Source organism: Canis lupus, chromosome 19 (genome assembly GCF_011100685.1).
Source record: "Canis lupus familiaris isolate Mischka breed German Shepherd chromosome 19, alternate assembly UU_Cfam_GSD_1.0, whole genome shotgun sequence".
NCBI classification, from domain to species: Eukaryota; Metazoa; Chordata; class Mammalia; order Carnivora; family Canidae; genus Canis; species Canis lupus.
The window spans coordinates 11539875-11561631 of record NC_049240.1 but is presented as its reverse complement, the minus strand read 5'-3'; positions in this window follow the sequence as shown (position 1 = coordinate 11561631).

The window sequence follows — 21757 nt, the reverse complement described above, 5'->3', positions numbered from 1 at the left end:
TTGATATAATCAACTACTTTCCCCAGGTCTCCCATGGGTAAGGTGGTATTTTAGATACATTTTGAGCCACACACATGTACTAATTTATTACATACATACTGAAAATAATTTCTCTAGCCCCACAGGACTTTAAAAATCATAAATGATCTTAGAATCCCTCATAGAAGTGCTCTTTCTCTTTACCTGGATGTGTTAAAATTAGTTTTTGTCTCTGAACACGTAAACATTAGTTTTAAGTTGTAAATTCAAGATTGTAATTATTTGGTTTCCGTCAGATTTTTTTTTGACATTCTAGTTAATATATCAACATAAAGTAGTGATTTTTTAAAACTATAATACGGTATACGTCTATAAGTGTTTCTTGGTCATTCATGCCTATTTATATTATGTGCCATGAAAATAAGGAAGTAAGAAACTAGCTTAGGATGAGTTCTTGTCCATAAAGATTACATCATTTCCCAAGATATAACGTGAAAAACTGCTTATTCTCTCCCCTTGTGTTTCTTATATTTGCTGACCAGTTTTTCTCCTATTTGTAATTTCAGCACCATTCCAAATTACGAAAACTATTGTTTTAGATTTAGCTGGTTTGGTGCCTTGATACCTGTTTCCAGAGCAACAAAATGCCTGACTTGTTCTATGTGCCTGAGTATCTATTTTCTGAAGGAATGTAGTAATGGTCAAGAATGAGATTAAAAGGAACAGTTGCAAAATAATCAAATAGGTGATATCAAGTGTAAAGCATAGCTCCAACACTGAGGATATCTGCCTTAACTTTAAGAATATTAGTGTTCGGAGCACCTGGGTGGCTCAGTGGTTGAGCGCCTGCCTTTGGCTCAGGTCATGATCCCAGGGTCCTGGGATCAAGCCCCGCATCAGGCTCCCTGAAAGGAGCCTGCTTCTCCCTCTGCCTGTGTCTCTGCCTCTGTGTGTGTGTGTGTGTGTGTGTGTCTCTCATGAGTAAATAAATAAAATATTTTTAAAAAAAGAATATTAGTGTTCACAAAGTAACTATAACAAAGTCACCCCAAAGGTAGTAGCAAAACAGTATAGAAATGTATTCATCTTTCACATAAAAAAACAGAAATACTGGGTCCAGAGTTGATAGGGAGACTCCCATCTCTGTGTTAAAGGTACCTATTTCATAAGCAGTTACTCTATCATCATATCCAGGGCATGAGGTATAGAAGAAAAAATGGAAAAGCACATATACATTGAATATACTCTGAATGCATGATCTAAAGTAGACAACATTTCTTCTCATATCCCATTGGTGACTAAATACATATGTTCACAAAAGGTGGCATGAGAGGCTGGGAATTGTCTCTAGCCATGCTCAATTCTGTTATTGCAAGGGAAGGAATAAGTATTAGAAGGCAGTCAGGGATCTCTGCCCCTCAAGCCGAAATAATCAGAGACAAAGAGCCTATGGTGATTTAAATCCTTATGAAGCAGTTCTATCTACAGGTCTATGTATTTTCAGCACCAATTCAACCTAGAATCCATAGGAAAGGATATGGCAAGAAAAAAGTAAAATGCACAATAGAGTAAGAATACTTTGATCTGCCTTGATCTGATTATTTGACTATTCAGGAAGGCCTGGGAAAATAATCAAGGTACACTAAATTATTTAACTTGGAAGTGGAGGAGTTAAACTCACATACACACACACTAAAATAACTTTATGACTTCTGGTTTCATAGTTCGATTTCTGACTAGAGCTACAGGCTTCCCTCAGCCACCAGAGACTCAGCACTTTGAACTGAGACTGGATTATGGGGAATTACTTATTGTTTTAAAAGACAAAATTAAAAAAAAAAAAAGACAAAATTACTATAAGCTTGAGTAAAGATAGTTCTTTTAAGTTTCTACAAACTTCATCAGACAGAGAAAAAAATGTATCAAAGGTAAAGCAGAGCAATAGTCTTTTTTAGTGTGCTTATTTAAAATGAGCATAATTTTCAAAGTCTAAGAATCACACTATTAATTAACATTAGTTACGTTATCCCTTGAGGTATGATCTTTCCTTTGGCCTGTCATTTTATCATACAATACTGAACTTAATCATATCCTTGGACCCTGAAAACTTCAGTATGAAATGCTACATTTTTCCCAAAATCTCACTATCATGTGTGGCCATATGGTATAATGCTGGTCAGTCAGTGGAATATGTGGAAATGCTCTTACAGCTCCTAATTTATATTTTCTTAGAAAGGAGAATTTCCTCTCCTTCCCATGGGCCCCTTTCTCACTCACATTGAAATGACAACATACAACTTTGACCCAGGGCAAATTTTATCCTTATTTCTTCCCAAAGAAATAAAAGTCAAAGAAATTCAAAGTCATTGAAACTCTAGCTCTAGATAATTTGTCCTCTAGCTCTAGATAACTTCCCTTTGAACTACTAAGTGAGAGAGAAGTAAAATCTCTTATATATAATCTATTGTAATTTTGGGTCTCCCTGATATAAAAATTCAACCTAGACTCTAAGTAACTTAGGATAAAGAGGAATCCAGAACCAGAAGAGTGGTCAGGTGGAAACACAAGACATGAAATTGACCAAAAAATCTTAGATGCTCCTGAGATTCTTGAGCCTGATGCTTATTCCCTAAATGTCCCTTAGTTCACTAGGAAGAACACAACTAAGAACTGCCTCCCGTGATACACATACCAAAGGGTGGTTGATACCACCAGAGAGATACAAACTCACAAAAGAAAACTATCCTATCTGAGAAGTAAACTCACTATAAAGAAAAATATCAAATGTAACACATGACATTAAATATTCTAAATAGTTCAGAACTTAAACTGATAGGCTTTATGGAAGTTTATTATGGAAGAATATTAGTAATTTAAAAAGCCCAAAGATAACAAAGTAGAAATTTTACTTAAGGTGGCTAAGATAAAATGCTAAAAGTTAGAAACAGCTAAAAGAATGAGTAAATGGGGATCCCTGGGTGGCGCAGCGGTTTGGCGCCTGCATTTGGCCCAGGGCGCGATCCTGGAGACCCGGGATCAAGTCCCACGTTGGGCTCCCGGTGCATGGAGCCTGCTTCTCCCTCTGCCTGTGTCTCTGCCCCTCTCTCTCTCTCTCTGTGACTATCATGAATAAATAAATAAAATATAAAAAAAAAAGAATGAGTAAATGATCTAGAAATCATATTCAGAATTTTATAGACATCAACAGGAAAAGATAATGAGATAAATAATAAGTAGGTGAAAAGTAGAATTGCCAATGTTTAGACATAGGATACCAAAGTGAGAGCAAATGTTTGAAGAAATAGTAAACTTAAAAAAAAACTTATAAAGTTTAAAATATCATAGTAAAAATAATAAAAAATAAATAAAATAAAATAAAATTTCATAGAAAAATAATTTATAGGATGACTAAAGGAAATCTATACCGGACAGCCCCGGTGGCGCAGCAGTTTAGTGCCGCCTGCAGCCCAGGGCGTGATCCTGGAGACCCTGGATCAAGTCCCACGTCAGGCTCTCTGCATGGTACCTGTTTCTCCCTCTGCCTGTGTTTCTGCCTCCCTCTCTCTCTCTGTGTCTCTATGAATAAATAAATAAAGTCTTTAAAAAATTTTTAAAAAAGGAAATCTATACCTACTTGTTATATTGAAATCTAAGTGAGTCAAAGACAAAAACCAGATTATATAAACTTCCAAAATGAGAGGTTTTATGTTTTTTTGTTTTACTTTATTGCATTTTGGGAAAAAAAAAACAACAAATAGCTAAAGGTAACCACTTATTTTATAGTTAGTATAATCTCAAATCAGATAGATAATACAAAAAAGGAAAATTATAGGTCTGTTTCTCTTACAAATAGATGAAATATCTCTAGATAAAATAAGTGAATCTAACAGTTTACTAAAATTAATGCATCATATCCCTAAAAGATTTATCCCCAAAGTCTGCTGATTCAATATAAAATAGTTAGCATTATAATTCACATTAACAGACTAAAGAAAAAAGATGTCACACATGTAAGTAAAGCATTTGATAGAGTAACATTTCTAAAAAAAAAAAAAATCAATATAAAGGAAATTTTCCTAATACAGAAAGGAATATGTACCGAATACCTATATAGACACATAAAGAACAAGAGGAAGACCAGGATTCTTGTTAATACAGCCACTCTAACATAGTACCGAATGTCCTGGTTACAGTACAAGAATAATGCAAAGAGAGGAGGGTGTTAGGGTGGAAGGGAGAGAGACAGAAATATAAAGAGATGGAAAAAGAGTGAAGGAAGAAGAGAAGGAAAGAAAGGAATAAGAGTCTAAGGATTGAAAGGAATTAAAATGTCATTATTTGCAAAGCATAAACTCATCTACATAGAAAAACAGCATTAAAACAATAGCACTAATAGGTTAGTTGAATAGTAAGTTGTTTAGACAGAAATCTGAGGTCTGGAATTATGCTCAGCTAAAGAAGCATGATAAAGCATATTATTTCTGAAAAGAAACTATTCTATAGTGCAATAATAGAAAATAATTAACTTAAATAACGTCCCCAACAATATGTTGGGAGTGGGAATGGGAGGGGGTTGCTGGGTAGCAACAGCAGAGTGCAATGGTAGTTGTTTTTACTAGAATAGTCCAATGGTGTGCTGGAAATTTTTTCTAGCTCTTTTGTCCAGGTTTTATTGTAATCCTGGAGACAGTAATTTATGCAATATCCCATTAAAACTATTTTATAAATAAAGCATAGTCTCAGATACTGAAACTGAAGGGTAACTGATCTGATTATTGGTACCAGTATTGAAAACAAGGTATTTGTCCATTATTAAGGATGTGAGAAATACAAGCAAGGTGACCTGGCTGATTGTAACAATGCTGGGGAGCTCAAAGAAAGAAAAGGACAGCTTCAAGGTGTTAAACTCTCAAGTAGACTTGGGGTCAAGAAACTAGGACACTTTTTTCTTTTTCTTTTTTTCTTTTAGCCACAGGACTTATGTCCTTGAAAATCTGAATCATAGTTTTATATTGCATCTTCCTGAAATATGGTATATGCTGGATTCAGACCCACCAATTCTCCTATAGAAAAATACAGTGATATAGAGTGAAATTTTAAAATTCAAAATTCCTTGGCATAATTGAAGGAAATCTAAGATGACTTTTTGTGTCTAGCCAAACTATTAGCTGTAAAATTCATATGTTAACATCTATTTCAAGTCTAGCCTCACTCAGAGCTACTAATTAAAATATTTAAAAATTATATTTTAAAATTGTACCTCTAAGCTTCCTCATTTTATTCATTTGAGGTATTTTCATAGAATATTAATGGGAACACAATTATGATATTTTACTCTGAAATCTATACCTTTTTCAATGCATAAATAGTTTTGACATTTATTTCAGATGTTAAAATGACATATTAACTCAAGGATACATGAGTAATAAAGTAAGCATCCAAAATGCCAAGTAATATATAAATGCTTCATTAATTAATTCAAAGGAATGTGATGGTTAGTTCTTAAATCAGAGATTTTTACTTGTATATAGTTACAATAAAACAAATGGAAGTAATGAGACTATCTCATAAATAAACATCATAATTCAACCAAAATGTTCTTAGTCTAGAGGCAAGAACATTGATTGGGATTCAAGATTTCATAAATTTATCTCATAAACTCAGTTATATTATATACTAGTGCAAATACTTCCTGTTTTCCAAGCATTAATTCTTAACCTTTTAATCTGCTTTCCATAGTACCTACCACTGTGTCCTTTTCAAACATTCTAATTATTCCCTACCTATGTTTAAACTTCAATAACTTTCTATTGTTCTTAAAATGACAACTGAATTTCTTATAGCCTACAAAGCCTTGCATGATCTGAATTTTGCTGACCTATTGACTCTTCTTTCACTGTTTTCTCTTGCTCTAAACTTCTGCTCAGCTGATATTTCATTTCTCCCAGGTTATAGGTCCCAACCTCTGCTGGGACTTTGTACAAGGATTTCCTGAAATATGTCCAATTCCTTTCTCAACTTAGATAACCTGTACTTACCCTCCATTTTCTCAGAAAAGCTTTCCCTGAACTTCAGACTAATTTGTATTTCTCTGATAGTCTCTCATAACATGATGTTTTTTGCTTTGTAGCACTTATTTTTAGATTTGATGCTTAATAAAGTTTTGTTCTGTAGTTATACTGAGTTCCATGAATATATAGACTTGTCTTTCTGTTGTTAATCATTATAAGGTCAGTGCTCATAGATGTGTATACCTGTACATAGTTGATATTTATTTGGTGTTTTTTTAAAGTTTTATTTACGGGAGAAAGAGAGAGAGAGAGAAAGAGAGAGAGAAGCACGAATGGGGTGTGCAGAGGGAGAGAGAGAATTGCGATTCTCACTCCCCTCCCAACAAACTCCCTGCTGAGTAAGGAGCCAAGGGTAGGCTGGATCCCACCAAGATCATGACCTGAGCCAAAATCAAGAGTCAGATGCTTAACTGACAGAGCCACCCAGGTGCCCTAAACTCATTGTTTTTTTTTTTTTTTTTAACTAAATAGTAATTAAAGTGAGAGAAGAAAAACTCATTAGTTTGGTAAATGTTTATTGAGCTGTTACTATGCTCTTTGCATCAAGGATATAATGGGTGAAGAGGAAAATTTGGGTCAGATACAGAATTCAACTTGTAAGCTAAATTTGAAATGGAGTCTTCGAGTAGAATTAAAAGTTGTCATATTAAACTATTTAGTATAAAGAAAAGAAGCTCTAGATGGAATTAAAAGTGTATGACTATTTAGTATGCACAATACCATGTAAACAGTTGTTTAAGATGTATGCTTGTGAAAAGAATACTACACTCATGAGAAATGTTGGGACTGCCTTAAAAATTAGGATGGCCAGAAAGAAAACAAAGAACTTGGGCAAACAAGCAAAGCAATTACAAGTTAATTCGTATCTACAAATGCATAAGGTTCAGGAAAAGACTTTCAGGTTAATAATGCAAGCAGTTCCAGAGAATGGAAGAAGATTGGAAATTCTTTCAAAGATTAAACTGTAATTACTTGACATGTTAGATTTCATAAATATATTCTCATAAATTCTCAGGTTTGAATGCTATGTATGCTAAGAATCAGCAAAGAAAGAGTGATAACTTTCATTAATAAAAATAATGAGTTGGATTCCTAGAACTCTAACATATAAAGATACTCACATACCGTACAAAGGTAAACCACATCTAAGGAACTGAGAAGTACCCTCAATCTGCATATCAGGAAAAATAGTTAGGAATGCTTCTATATCTTTCAACCTTCTCAGTTGCAGATAACAGAATCTTCTCTAGCTCGTTTAAGTAAAATAGGATTTTATAGGATGATAGATATCTTACAGAATTTCTGAGAAGCTAAAGATCAAGTTCCTATGTTATACTGTCAGGAACAAACGCAGCCAGGAGACATGCTGAACTGCACACAGTAACTGCTAAAGATGCCACCTGCTAGAGACCAGACATCTGGGTTCTGACACAGGTGCCCCAGAATAATAAAAATTCTCTCCCACAAGATCTGTTTTCTTTGGGAACAGATGCCTCTTCACATTTCTTTGCTTTATTGAAATTAGGTAACAGATCTGCATGTTAACTACAAGAAAATTTGGAAAATTCAGTTTGTAGCTTTCCAACATCTATGGTACAAGCAGACATGCTAGAATGGGCTAAGAGCCAAACTGTTGTGTTTTCTATAACTAGGCGTTGTTTGGTTCTGTTCACTAGTATCCCAATATTGTAGGAAAGGAATCTAGTGGGAAATGTATTATGAGGAACATTCCAAAAAATCTCTAGGTTAGGGTTCTAAGAGAAGTGATACAAATTAGAGGTTGCCCAAGCAGTATTATGATAGATAAACCTTTCTTTGTTTCTCTGGGTGGCTGTAGAAAGCAGAGGTTAGGAGTGGGACAGAGTGGGGTGGGGCAGAGTAGAACGTAATAATGGTATATTCTAACAATGGATGACTTTAGCAAATTCAGAATACAAAAATGACAATATTTTTAAAGAAAAATATATTTAGTTCATGAACACAGGAGGTATAGGGTGGCTAAGGGTCCAAGATTTTCACTAAAGGGCAATATGCAGATAGATGGGCCTCAAGGAAATGATGAAGGCAAAGCTCACCTGTCTTTATTAAACCATCAGAGTCTTTAATCAGCAAATGCTCATGTCTTCATGAAGACACCATGGACACAGTTTGTAAATCTAGTTTGTATATACCAATTTAAATTAAAGGTGAGAGAAGCAAATACTGATTGTTTTCAGAAGGACAATCCCCTGAACAGGTGCTGGAGATCAATGGAGGTAATGCTTGACACAGATTTGACTAGTGTATTAATTATGTATCAGTAAATAATAAGCTAATAATTTTAACTTCATTTACAAATTTACCTCTTGGGAAGCCAGGAATAACATCAAGAGAATATAGAGAGTTGACTATTTAACACTCAATAAAATAGGCGGCAGGTCAGTTCCAGAAGAATTTGAAGGCTTTTTTTTTTTTTAAATGAAAAGTGTACTCTTTCATCTCCATCCCCTGACCCACCTCCCCTCTGGTAAACATTAGTTTGTCCTCTATAGTTAAGAGTTTGTTTCATGGTATGTGTCTCTCTCTCTTATTTTCTCTCTTTTTTTCCTTTGCTCATTGTTTGGTTTCTTAAATTACAGATATATATGAGATCATATGGTATTTGTCTTTCTCCGTCTTATTTCACTTGGCATTATATTCTTTGGCATGTTTCAAATGGAAGGATTCCATTCTTTTTTATGGCTAATATTTCATTACACACACATATATATGTAATATATATGTATACCATACACACACACACACACACACACCACATTTTATTTATCTATTCATTAATCTATGGATACTTGGACTGCTTCCATATCTTGGCTATTGTAAATAATGCTGCTAAACACATAGGGGTGCATGTAAACCCTTTGAATTAGTGTTTTTGTATTATTTTAGGCAAATACCTAATAGTGAGATTCCTGGATCATAGGGTAGTTTAATTTTTAATATTTTTAGGAATCTCCATACTGCTTTCCATACTGGCTGTCTCAATTTGCATTCTTACCAACAGTGCAAGAGAGTTCCTATTTCTCCACATCCTTGCCAACACTTGTTTCTTGTGCTGTTGATTTTAGCCATTCTGACAGGTGTGAGGTGAAATTTCATAGTAGTTTTGATTTGCATTTTCCTGATAATGAGTGATGCTGAGCATCTTTTCATTTATTTGCCATCTGTTTGTCTTTGGAGTAATGTTCATGTCTTCTCATTTCTTAATTGGATTGCTTTTTGGGTGATGAGTCGTATCCATTCTTTACTAACCCTTTATCAGACATCATTTGCAAATACCTTCTCTCATTTGATAGGCTGCCTTTTAGTTAATGGTTTCCGTTGCTGTGTAGAAGCTTTTTATTTTGATATAGTCCCAATAGTTTATGTATGGTGTAAGAAAGTGGTCCAGCCTAATTTTTTTTTTTGTTGTTGTTGCATGTGGGTGTCCAGTTTTCCCATTGCCATTTGTTAAAGAGATGATCTTTTTCTCATTGTATATTCCTGTCAAAGATTAACTTACCATATAAATATGCAATTATTTCTTGGTTTTCTATTTTATCCCATTGAACTATGAGTCTATTTTTATTCCAGTACCATACAGTTTTAACTATTACCACTGCATTATATAACTTGAAATCTGGAATTATGTACTTCCAGTTTTGGTTTACAAGATTGCTTTAGCTATTTAAGGTCTTTTGTGGTTCCAAATAAATTTTAGGATTGTCTCTTCTAGTTCTGTGAAAAATGCTGCTGGTATTTTGATAGGGATTGTATTAAATGTGTAGATTGCTTTTAGTAGTATAGACATTTTAACCATATTTTTTCTTCTAACCCATAAACATGGAATATCTTTCCATTTCACTGCATTGTCCTGAATTTCTTTCACCATTATTTTATGGTTTTCAGAGTACAGGTCTATTGCCTCTTTGGTTAAGTTTATTCCTAGATATTGTTTTGGTGAAACTATAAATGGTATTATTTTCTTAATTTTAATTTCTGCTGCTTCTTTATTAGTGTATAGGAGTGCAACAGATCTTTTTTTTTTTTGGTATCCTGTGAATTTGCTGAATTCATTTATCAGTTCTAATAGTTTTTTGGTGTTTTTCAGATTTTATATATATTATATATTATATATATAATGTATATAATTTTTACATATACATAATATATATAAAATATAAATATATTACCATGTCTTCTGAAAATAGTGAAAGTTTTACTTCTTCCTTACCAACTTGGATGCCTTTTATTCATTTTGTCCCCCTGATTGCTGTCGGTAGGATTTCTAGTACTACGTTGAATAAAGCTGGTGCGAATGGACATCCTTGTTGTGTTCTTGGCCTTAATGGAAAAGCTCTCAGTTTTTTACCATTGTTGGCTATGGGATTTTCATGTAAGGCCTTTATGATGTTGAGGTATGTTCCTTTTATATCTACTTTGCAGAGGGTTTTTATCAGGAAAGGGTGTCTTACTCTGTTGAATGCTTTTTCCGCATCTATTGAAATTATCGTATAGTTTTTATCCTTTCTCTTCTTGATGCGATGCATCACATTGATTTTTTTGCAAACATTAAACCTTGCTTGCATCCTGGGAATAATCTCACTTGACTGTGATGTATGATTATTTTAATGTATTGTTGGATTTGATTTGCTAATATTTTGTTGAGGATTTTTGCAACTATATTCATGAGAGAGATTGGCATGAATTGTATGTTGTATTTATTTTGTGGTGTTTTTATCTGGTTTTGGTATCAAGTTGTTACTGATCTCACAGAATGAATTTAGAAGCTTTCCTTCATATTTTTTAGGATAGTTTTAGAAGAATGGGCATTAACTTTTATTTAAGTATTTGGTAGAATTTGCCTGTGAATCTGTCTCATCCTGAAATTTTCTTTTTTGGGAGGTTTTTTGTTTGTTTTTCTTGTTGCTTTTGTTTTTATCTTATTTTATTTAAATTCAATTAGCAGATAGTGTATCATTTGTAGAGTTCAGTCATTCATCAATAGCATACAATATCCAATGCTCATTACATCATGTGCCCTCCTTAATGCCCAACACCCAGTTACCCCATCCCCTCACCCTCCCCTCCACCAACCCTGTTTCTTTCTATAGTTAAGTCTTTCATGCTTTGTCTCCCTCTCTGATTTCATCTTATCTTTCCCTCCCATCTCCTATGATCATGTTTTCTTAAATTCTATATATGTGTGAAACCATATGATAATTGTCTTTCTCTGACTGACTTATTTCACTTAGCATAATACCCTCCAGTTCCATCCATATCATTGCAAATGGTAAGATTTCCTCCTTTTGATGGCAGAGTAATATTTCAGTGTGTATATATACCACATCATCTTTATCTGTTCATCTGTTGATGGACATCTGGGCTCTTTCTATAGTTTGGGTATTATGAACATTGCTACTATAAACATTGGGGTGCAGGTAGCCCCTTCTGATCCTCTGGGTAAGAGAGTGAGAAAATGAGCATGAATGGGAGAAGTAGAGGAAGAAGGAGAGAGAAAATCTAAAGAAGACTCTGCACATAGCACAGAGCCTGTCATGGGGCTCAATCTCATGACCCCCAAATCATGACCTGAACTGAAACCAGGAGTCAGACACTTAATGGGTGCCTGGGAGGCCCAGTCAGTTTTTTTTTTTTTTTTTAAAGATGTTATTCATTCATGAGAAATAGAGAGAGAGAGAGAGAGAGGGGCAGAGACACAGGTAGAGGGAGAAGCAGGCTCCATGCAGGGAGCCTGATGCAGGACTCGATCCCAGGACCCTGGGATCACATCCTGGGCTGAAGGTGGCGCTAAACCACTGAGCCATTCAGGCTGCCCCCAGTTTTTTAACTCAACTTCCTTGCTGATGATTGGTCTGTTCAAATTTTGTTTCTTCCTGCTTTAGTTTTGATAGGTTATGTTTTTAGGAATGTATCCATTTCTTCTAAGTTGTTAAATTTACTGACATAGATTTTTGTAACATTCTGTAACAATTATTTTTTTGCAGGGTTGATTGTTATTTTTCTTCTTTCATTAGTAGTTTTATTTGGGTCTCTCTTTTTTTTTTTTTTTTTTTTTTGATGAGTCTTGCTAGAGGCTTATTAATTTTTGTTGATCTTGCAAAGAACCAGGTCCTGGTTTCGTTAATATATTCTATTGTGGTGTTGTTGTTGTTTATTTCTGTATCATTTATTTCTGCTCTAATTTTATTTCATTTCTTTTGCTGGGTTTGGGTTTTGTTTGTTCTTTTTTAGCTCCTGTAGGCATAAGGTTAAGTTGTCTATTTGAGACTTTTTGTTGCTTCTTCAGGTAGGCCTGTGTTGCTATAAACTTTCCTCTTAGAACTTTTTCGCCTCAATTATTTTGGACCATTGTTTTCATTTTCTTTTATTTATATGTGAATTATTTCTTTGATTTCTTGTTTTACCAAATTCATTATCAAGGGAAGATAGAGATGTTACTATCTCACACTCAATAATATGTGCTGGGAGTTAGTCCCAGTAGGATTTGAACTTTTTTGAAGTTCTCTAATAAACTGCAGATAACACATTATAGTCCAAGAAGTAGTGTCATGTATTAACTTACTGAAGGATGATAAATTGTATTTTTGTAACTTTCAGATGTTTTAGAAAGGCTAGTTTGCAAACTTAATGTCCCTTATAGTCTTACCTATTATTTTTATTAAGTCTAGTGTAAGGTATAAATCCAAATTGTTCTGAGTCTTCTCAGTTTATACAGATATAATAGAGAACTTTGATAAACCTATAATTAACTATAGCAAATTTATTCATTCAAAAAATATTTAATGGCTGCCACATTCTAGGGACTGTGGCATAACAGCAAGAGAAACAATGTCTGCTATTCTAGTGCCTATTATCTATAACTGAAAGATGGACAATAAACAAACACATAAATATATAATATGTGATGTTAATAAAAATGAGACTGGGTATGGAGAATAGAGATTAGGGGAGGTGCAGGAGGACTGCTATAATATACAGGGTTTTCAGGAAAAGCCTTGAAGCTAAAGGGACACTGGAATAAAGGCCTGAGAGATGTGATAGCATAAAATACATGGCCCTGATTCTTCTGCTGAACAGAATCTTCAGTAGATGGATCAAGGCAAAGGACCTGAGACAGAAGCATGCTTTGCATGGGCCAGTAAGCAAGGATCCTCCTGTGGCTAGAAAAGAATATAGAAGAGAAATAAATAGAGTGGAAAGTTAGCAGAACACCAAATCAAGGTCTCAAAGGCCATGGTAAAGAATAGCAGTAATCACAGTACTCATTTGTTTAAAACCATTTTTGAAATGAAAATACATAGCATTAATAGGGTACAAAAAATCAAGTGGCAGTAAAGTGTTCAAGGTTCTTGGAATTTCATAACAGTAGTGAAAATATTTTTAATAAAACTAATAATCAATGTTGAAAAATCTAAAAGAAAATTTATGAAAAGTGCAAAGTAAACCTTTCTGTTTTTCACACTATTACCTCAGTATTTCAATAACTTTCCTACTTTAGGAAAGTATCTGTGTGGCTCATTTCTTCCTCCATGCAGGAGATTTAGTAACTTTTCTAGAGAGATGTGGGAGCCTATCCTGCATTTAAATTGTGTTATTCTTGGGGTGAGGCTTTAAAAAGCAGCTTAACAGAGCATGTGTGCTTCATAGAGTATTAGATTGTGAAATCCCCAAAATAAAGATGTTTTGCCAGTAAGGAATAATCTAACTTATTTTCAGTGTAAAACAGGTGTCCATTGGCAACAGAAGGCTTAAGTATATGGTTTAAGGTTAAATATGAATAAACTTCTGCTTGTAGCCTCCAAAAGCACATAAGTAGAAAACTGTATGGAGAAACTAAAACTGGTCAAATAATAAAATGTAAGCACAGTGAGTTTCACAGTTCTTTCTGAAAGAGAGACCTAGCAATGTCCTCCAAGATGCTGTCAGGGCTAAACAAACCATGCTCCACCTTCCTGTTTTTATGGTATCCCTGTCTCCTTGATATTCTCTATATCAGTTGTCCCAAAGACTCCTTCTATTCCTTTCTTTTTTCCCCTCAAGCTTTTTCTTGTTCCTATCTGAAAGTCCTGCTCCCTTGCCAAAAATGCATCCCGCCTTCAATTTCTTCAATGATTATTTCCTTCTCCCATTCTTAATGTTAAAGAAAGCTGCATTATACCTTTTTTTAACATTCTATGCATTCTACTGTCTAAAAGTGGGATTCTTATGCTCTTCTTACTGAGACCCATTGACAAGTCTCTGTTAATGTATAAACAAGGAGAAAAATAAACAACAAATGTGCACATGCACACATGCCTCAAATTGCTTCACTGAGGTTTGCCTACCAGTTTTCTAATTTTGAGTGTGCTTTATAATTGTCCATATTTTGTCTCCTCATTTGCTGAGGGGAATCATGAGCCATGCAATTGTTTTGGCCCAATGTAATACTCTGATCTCAGTTCACTGACCTCATCCTCTCCAATGTCCCCTCTATTCCACTCTAGCAGCCATTTCCTATAGCATAAATTGACATTCACCTGAATCTGATCTGCTGTTTTCCCATGATTCAGAAATCCTAAAATATTCTGTATTATCTCCCATTTTGTCCAGCTTACTCATTAAAGACAGAAACTTGCAAACTTCATGGGTACCTTTAATATTTCTAAATTTTTATTTGCAGACTACCTCTAAAATTTAGATTTGATGGACTTTTTTTAATATTCTCTTACTACTTTAACCCTCTTGATTCTTATTCTCTTTACTGTGTTTGTCTATGAAAAGTGTAACTAAAGATAAGTCAAGTTTCTTTTTAAATTTCTTCTACCTAGTGAAGATAATCATATAACTTGGGGTGATTTGGTTTTAGTATAAATTCATGGCTCCCAAACTCAAAATTTGTCTTAAAACTGACAAACACGTTTGTTCGGTTTATTTACCCACCACCTGAAATAACCATTTCAAACCTTCACCCCTATTAGATCTGATTTCTTCTCACTTCTCACTCCTGCTCCTCCACAAGTCACTCTGCATCTTAACGGAAGGAAAAAAAAAAAAAAAAGAAAGAAACCCCTCAGAGCATCTTCAATTTATAACTAAAAAATTTATAAATACCTGTTTCTAAAATCAGAGTTCATTCTCTCATCCTGATACAAAGTAGCTTTCTCCTCTAAAGCTGAGTATGTGTATAAATTATTAGATAAAGTTTTATCTACAAAATCATGTTAATCGTGATTGTAGGCAATTAAGAACATTCAAGTATAATTTTTATTTTTAACTATTCTTTCACATGAGAACCTAAGTAAGATGGAATTCTACAGCACTAGGGAAGGAAACAGATAAACTAATGGTTCAACTAATACATTTTTTAAGAGTTGCTCAGATGATAATGGCATATATGAAAACCTAGAGGAAAGGTAGACCTTGACTGTTGAGAAATTTAGAAAAAAAAATAAGTATGGGATTCAAAATGCAAATGTATGTGGAAGATAAGGGGAAAGGGATAGAAATGAGGCTAAAGACACATATGCAGATAAAGGGTTTATAATATACACTAAAAAGTTTGATAGGGATAGAAAATAATTGCAAAGTTTTAAACCAGAAAAGTCTTCTTCATGATTTGGGTATACATTGCTTTAGAAGACAGAAACAGTCTTTGATCTAATAAAGGTTAATGGCCTAAGTGGGATTTAAATAAGATTATAGTTCCATTTCAAAAGGGTGATTTTGGGTGACTTACAAGGTATAGAAATATACAGTGGATATTTCCAGAGGGTATATGACATGTGATATTGTAATAAGTTGAATATCAAAGTAGACATAATAATCCAGCTGATGCAATTAAGGAAGAAATTAAAGAGATCTACAAAAATAGAAAACACTGCTATTCTTCTCACCTTTTGTTTTATAAAATAGTTATTTCCTCATAAAATATAACTTGGGGTTCCTGGGTGGCTCAGTTGGTTAAGCATCCAACTCTTGAATTTTGGCTCAGGCCACGATCTCAGGATTGTGAGACAGAGTCCCACATTGGGGTCTGTCCTAAGCATAAAGCCTCATGATTCTCTCTTTCCCTCTCCTCCTGCCCCTCCCTATCCCTTGACTTGTGCATGCTATGTGCATGAGCACTCTCTAAAAATAATGGTAATCTGTTAACATGTAATTATATTTTAAGACTGAGAATTTTATAAACATTTACAACTCATACAGTAAATATAAATAGATATGATTCACATAAACAAAAGTATTTTGGTGTTCTACATAATTAAGAGTTGCAAGGGGTCTTTAAACCAAACCAAACTTTTGAGATTCCCTGTTCTATTGGACAGAGAATTTAAGTTTACATTCTTCTTCCTTCTTCCTTCTTCCTTCTTTCTTTCTTCTTTCTTCCTTCTCCTTCTCCTTCTTCTTCTCTAGATCGGAGGAGTGAGGAGGGAGGAGGAGGAGGGGGAGGGGAGGAGGAGGAGGAGGAGGGGAGAGGGGAGAGGAGGCGGGATGAGGAGGGGGAGGGAGGGAGGGAGGGCGGGAGGGAGGGAGGGAGGGAGGGAGGGAGGAGGGGGGAGGTAGGAGTAGGGAGGGCGGGAGGAGTGAGGGAGGGTTGGGGATCGGGGGAGTTAGGATGAGGTGAGGGGGGAGTCTGGATGTTTGGGATGGAGGGCGGGATTGAGGGGTAGGGAGGTGCTTATGCTGGTTTCTTCTATTGCGTAGTATGCTTGCTGCTTAGGTCTTCTTCTTCTTCTTCTTCTTCTTCTTCTTTTCTCCTTCTCCTTCTCCTTCTTCTTCTTCTTCTTCTTTCTTCCATCATTATCCATACCCACTTTTTTTTTTTTTTATGGTCTAGGTAGTAATTGATACTTATTTAGAGATAGGGGAAATATTTTTGTAAGAGCTTCACCAAAATACAGAAAACAAATTTTCTTTTCATTTTAGAGTCTATGCTATCTGCTCAATATACAGCATACAGTTTTCATTACCAAAAATAAAACTTTTTTGAATGTAAAAAAATGCTTAATGCATTGCTATCTTTATAGAGTATCTATTGTCTTACTGTTTTACACATTTTTCCCCTATGGAAGAAATTGCATAGATATCTAGAAATCATATCTTCACGTAAGATTTCCTAATAGTTAATGAAATAATAACCCTACCCAGTATAAAACATATATATATATATATATATATATATATATATATCCAGGAAAATTCATATTGTAAGGGATGCTCAAGACAACTGAGATTTAAGAAAAAATCTAAAGAAAAAATGAAGAAACCGATTAATTACTATGAATATGTATCATTTACAGTGATTTATTAGACTGAATTTCCTCTCTTATTCCTTTCCTTTACTTCCACCATTTCCTTACCCAGTGATTTATTCATAATTATGTTTTGGGAAAACTGGAACAGGATCTGTGAAAGTCTTACAGTTGAAGTTGCATGATCTCTTTCAACTTAGAGTTTGGAGAGACAACCATAAGTTTGCCTATGAAAAGGTCTGATTCCAGAGTAACTACCATCTGAAAAAGGGCATGTGTAGGATATACAGAGCTTTGGAAGCAGCCTGTTGAGAGACCAAAGGCAAATTATTATTTCCATCATCCACAGTCCAAGACCCATCACTTCAGTATTTTAGATCATAAAAAGAATTCCCTCCATATTAATATTTTTAATATTAGTTTGAGAGGCAGCAAAGTATAGTGGGAATAAAAATCCTGAATTTTTATTCAAACAGATTTGACAACTGAAATGTGAATGTAGGTAACTTATATTAGAGGGAGGTGAATGTAGGTAACTTATATACATATGTTAGTCCAATTTCTCATCATGAAAATGAGTACAATATTACCATTCAGAGAGTTGGTGAGTTTTAATGATAAACATGTATGAATATGCCAGGAAAATCAATAGCACATTAAGTGTCCAATAAATAATTACTTTTTCTGATTTTACAATAAATCCATCTTATATTAAATTCCCATAAACATGGGGGTTCTCACACAATTTGGAAATACTTTTAAATTCAAATTAAAAGTTCATTATAGGAATTCCTGGGTGGCTCAGCAGTTGAGCATCTGCCTTTGGCTCAGGGCATGAACTCGTGGTCCCAGGATTGAGTCTCACATCGGGCTCCCTGCATGGAGCCTGCTTCTCCCTCTCCCTCTGCCTCTGCCTCTGTCTCTCTCTCTCTCCCGGTGTCTCCCATGAACAAATAAAATATTTTTTTTAAAGTTCATTATAAAAGTTTGGTGCTGGGATTATTAACAGCTTATTTTTAAAAAATCCATCACTCCTCTTCTTTGTTCAAAGTTCATACTATGATCTAACATTTTAAAGTTTTAATATCTGATGAGAATGTAAGATGTATTAAAAATTATGGTTCCCTTTATGCATGAGAGACCTATTTCATGATGGAGTGTTGTTATAAATAAGATTTCTTTCATGAAAAATCCTACTTTAGGAGCAATGGTTACTTATATAAACTTCCTTTAAATGCCCCTTAATACATATTTTTACATATGTATGTATATATATATATATATATATATATATGTGTGTATGTATACCTATAACTTTGACTAATTTGATTCACTATTTTTCTACTGCCTTGAAATCTTTAGATAATAAATGATGAGCTAATTTGATTTTCATGATTAAGTCCTATAAGTTCCTTTTCTGTTAATATATTTAGCCATGTTCAACTTGGGCTATTTCTTTATTCAAGCTTTGAATTTATAGCCAAACTTAGAAATTTGTTGGTTAAGCACATTTGCTAAAAATGTGGCCCTACATCAGTTTGTGTCTTGTATAATTTGGCGCTGTGCTAATGCAAAGAAAAACTGGTTGTTTTAAAATTGTGGCTATTTAAAGACCTAGCACATTCGTATAACACAACAAAGGGACCTAAAAGAAGATAATAAGGTATATAAAAGTGACTATGAGTTCTTTATTTTACATTTTTTGTTTATTTTGTAATTAAACACTGGTATATACACAAATGTATATATGCTCATACATATATATATACATACACATACACACAAAGACACCACCACATATAAAGACCTATAGATGCATACATACACAAAATTTAGACCTCTATTGCCTAAACAGACCTATCTCCAGAAGTTTGAGATGGGATATGAAGCACGTTTCTAGAGGTTCAAAGATTTGGAATATTTTATCTTTTTTTTTTAAATTTGAATATACTATGGTACACAGTGGAAGGCCTCATGAATTTTTAAGCTAAATCCAAACATTAAAAACAAACAAAACGTCACTTTCAGAGGGCTCCTTTGGACTAAGGCTTAATATTCTTTGATGCTAGGAGCACATCAATACAAGTATGAAAAGCATCACCTTGAACTATCATTATGATTTTCTCATTATAAAAATTTTATTGGTTCTATTGACAGGGTGTGCTAATAAATAAATTTTGTCTCACTTAATATACAGGATTATATGTCACTCAGGCTGGCATGCCCCTCCACAATATGGTTCTCAGTTTCCATAATGCCATTAAATCTATTCCATTCTTCAACTGAACTTAATCCTTCAATGTGCCTATATAATCATACATAATAAAAAACCCAAAATACAAAAAAAAGGTCTTATGTCTTCTTTTTATTATTTTTAAAATGTCAAAATTGTTTAAGCCTTGAGAAATAAAGAAATATATAAAGCCTTGGTCTCAAAGACAAAAATCAAAATGATGCCTAAGTCAGATCTAGGAGGTCTTCAGTCATTGTTTCCTACTTTTATGCTATATCATCCCATTCTTTAAAAGCCCCTGCTCTCCTTAACCTGGGATGTCCTTTTCTCTTTCTGACTGTTATAATCTCACTCATTTCAAGATAATTATCCTGAAATCATTTTTTAAAAAAATTCAAGTAGACTCTGATGAATATTGTATTGAATTTAATTGATTTTTTAATTATGCAAAGGAAGCAGCTACCTTAAACTTCAGCTTTTCAAAGTATTGCTCATTTGCAAAATGGTACACATTTACTTTTCTAATTTATTAATATTTTGATTAAAATCATCTAAATGTTCTCAACAGTATGAATGAATATGAGTTAGGCAAATTGATCATGTGGGGGGAAAATGCCTTTTCAATCACTGAGATTTTAGATGAATTCTATAAGCTTTTAAAAGCTGCAAAATGTTTGAAATATAGTGCAGCTTTTAGTTATTACATATAATCCCAATTATTTATCTTTCTACCCTTTCCCAAGAAAACAGAAGCCTTTTCAAATAAGAATGTAATGAAAATGAGACAAATCATACATTTAATAGGTATTTTTCACTTAGATTAGTCATAATCTCAAATTACTTCTAACAAGCTCTCCTGATAAAGATATACCCAATTTAGGTATAGAAAGTGGCATTAAAGGAAGCACAGAATGATTGAAATTGTTTTAGAGACTGCAAATCAAGTAGTTCTGCTTTCATTGTCAAGTACAGTTTCTTTAAGTCCAAGAAATTTCTGGGTTACTTTAATTGGTAGAATCCATTATTATCAAAAGCTTCTTTTCCAAGGGCATTCTATAATATGATTGAAAAATGACTAATAGGTAATGTGTGAATTTTTAATTAGGTGGTTCCTGCCATCCCTAAAACTCTACAAAAGAAAATTTAAGTAAAAGAATTTTAATGAAGAAAACAATGTTTTTCTTAGAGGCCCATGATTTATTCCTCCTCCACTATCTTTCTATGGCTCCTTTCACCCCTGCAGTTAATTAGAGGTACTTCAAACTTAATTGCCTTTTCAGAAATTGTGCAACTCATCACTCTGCAATATTTTGGTCCTGAACTTGAACTTTTCCATACTTATTATCATTGATGACCTCTTTGACCATTCTGTATGGTTCTCTTTCCATGTGCTGGTTGGATGGCAGCATCATTTGACCTCTCCAGAGGCCTTTCACCCAGCTGAATAAAAATTTACAACTAGTTGAGGATCCTCAATCTCTCAAGGCTAATTAGCTTTGCTCTGTGTCTGGGTTGGCATGCTTCGGCATGTCTACAGTCCTAATTATGAAAGGAAGGGATGGTATGTATAGATGGAGATTTTAAGATTTTAATTACTCTATGTTAGATATCCAAATAATTATTCCTGGGACAGAAGTCCTGTCCCATTGTCCTTTGTTATTAATTTTGTATACATGATTCAGATTTTTTTTATTTTTTTGATTCAGATTAATTTTGTACTTAATGGTATGTGGACTCAGAATATGATGTTTATAGATACTAAAAGTTGAAACTGTGAATTCTACTACTTGATAAATCTGACAAAGTAATGAATTAAGTTGCCTGCACTTTTTGGGAGGAATCACTGGAAAGAGATGGATTGATAGCATCAAGTTCCAAATCACATACCTCTCAATATCTATATGGTAGTGTCAGTGTGCAACCACTAGAGAGGAGAGAGAATTCTGACCTTGCCTCTTATGCTGAATATCTGAATCAAACATGGATATTGTTCATACATTACCATCTATACCATAATGAATGGATAATTCCAGCAATTGCTTTTTAGATTTTTAAATACTTCTCTCAGTGGGGCACCTGAGTGGCTCAGTTGGTTAAGCGTTTCCCTTTGGCTCAGGTCACGATCCCCAGGTCCTGGAATGGAGCCCTGTGTCTGGCTCCCCACTCAGCAGGGAAGAGAGTCTGCTTCTCATTCTGTCCCCCGC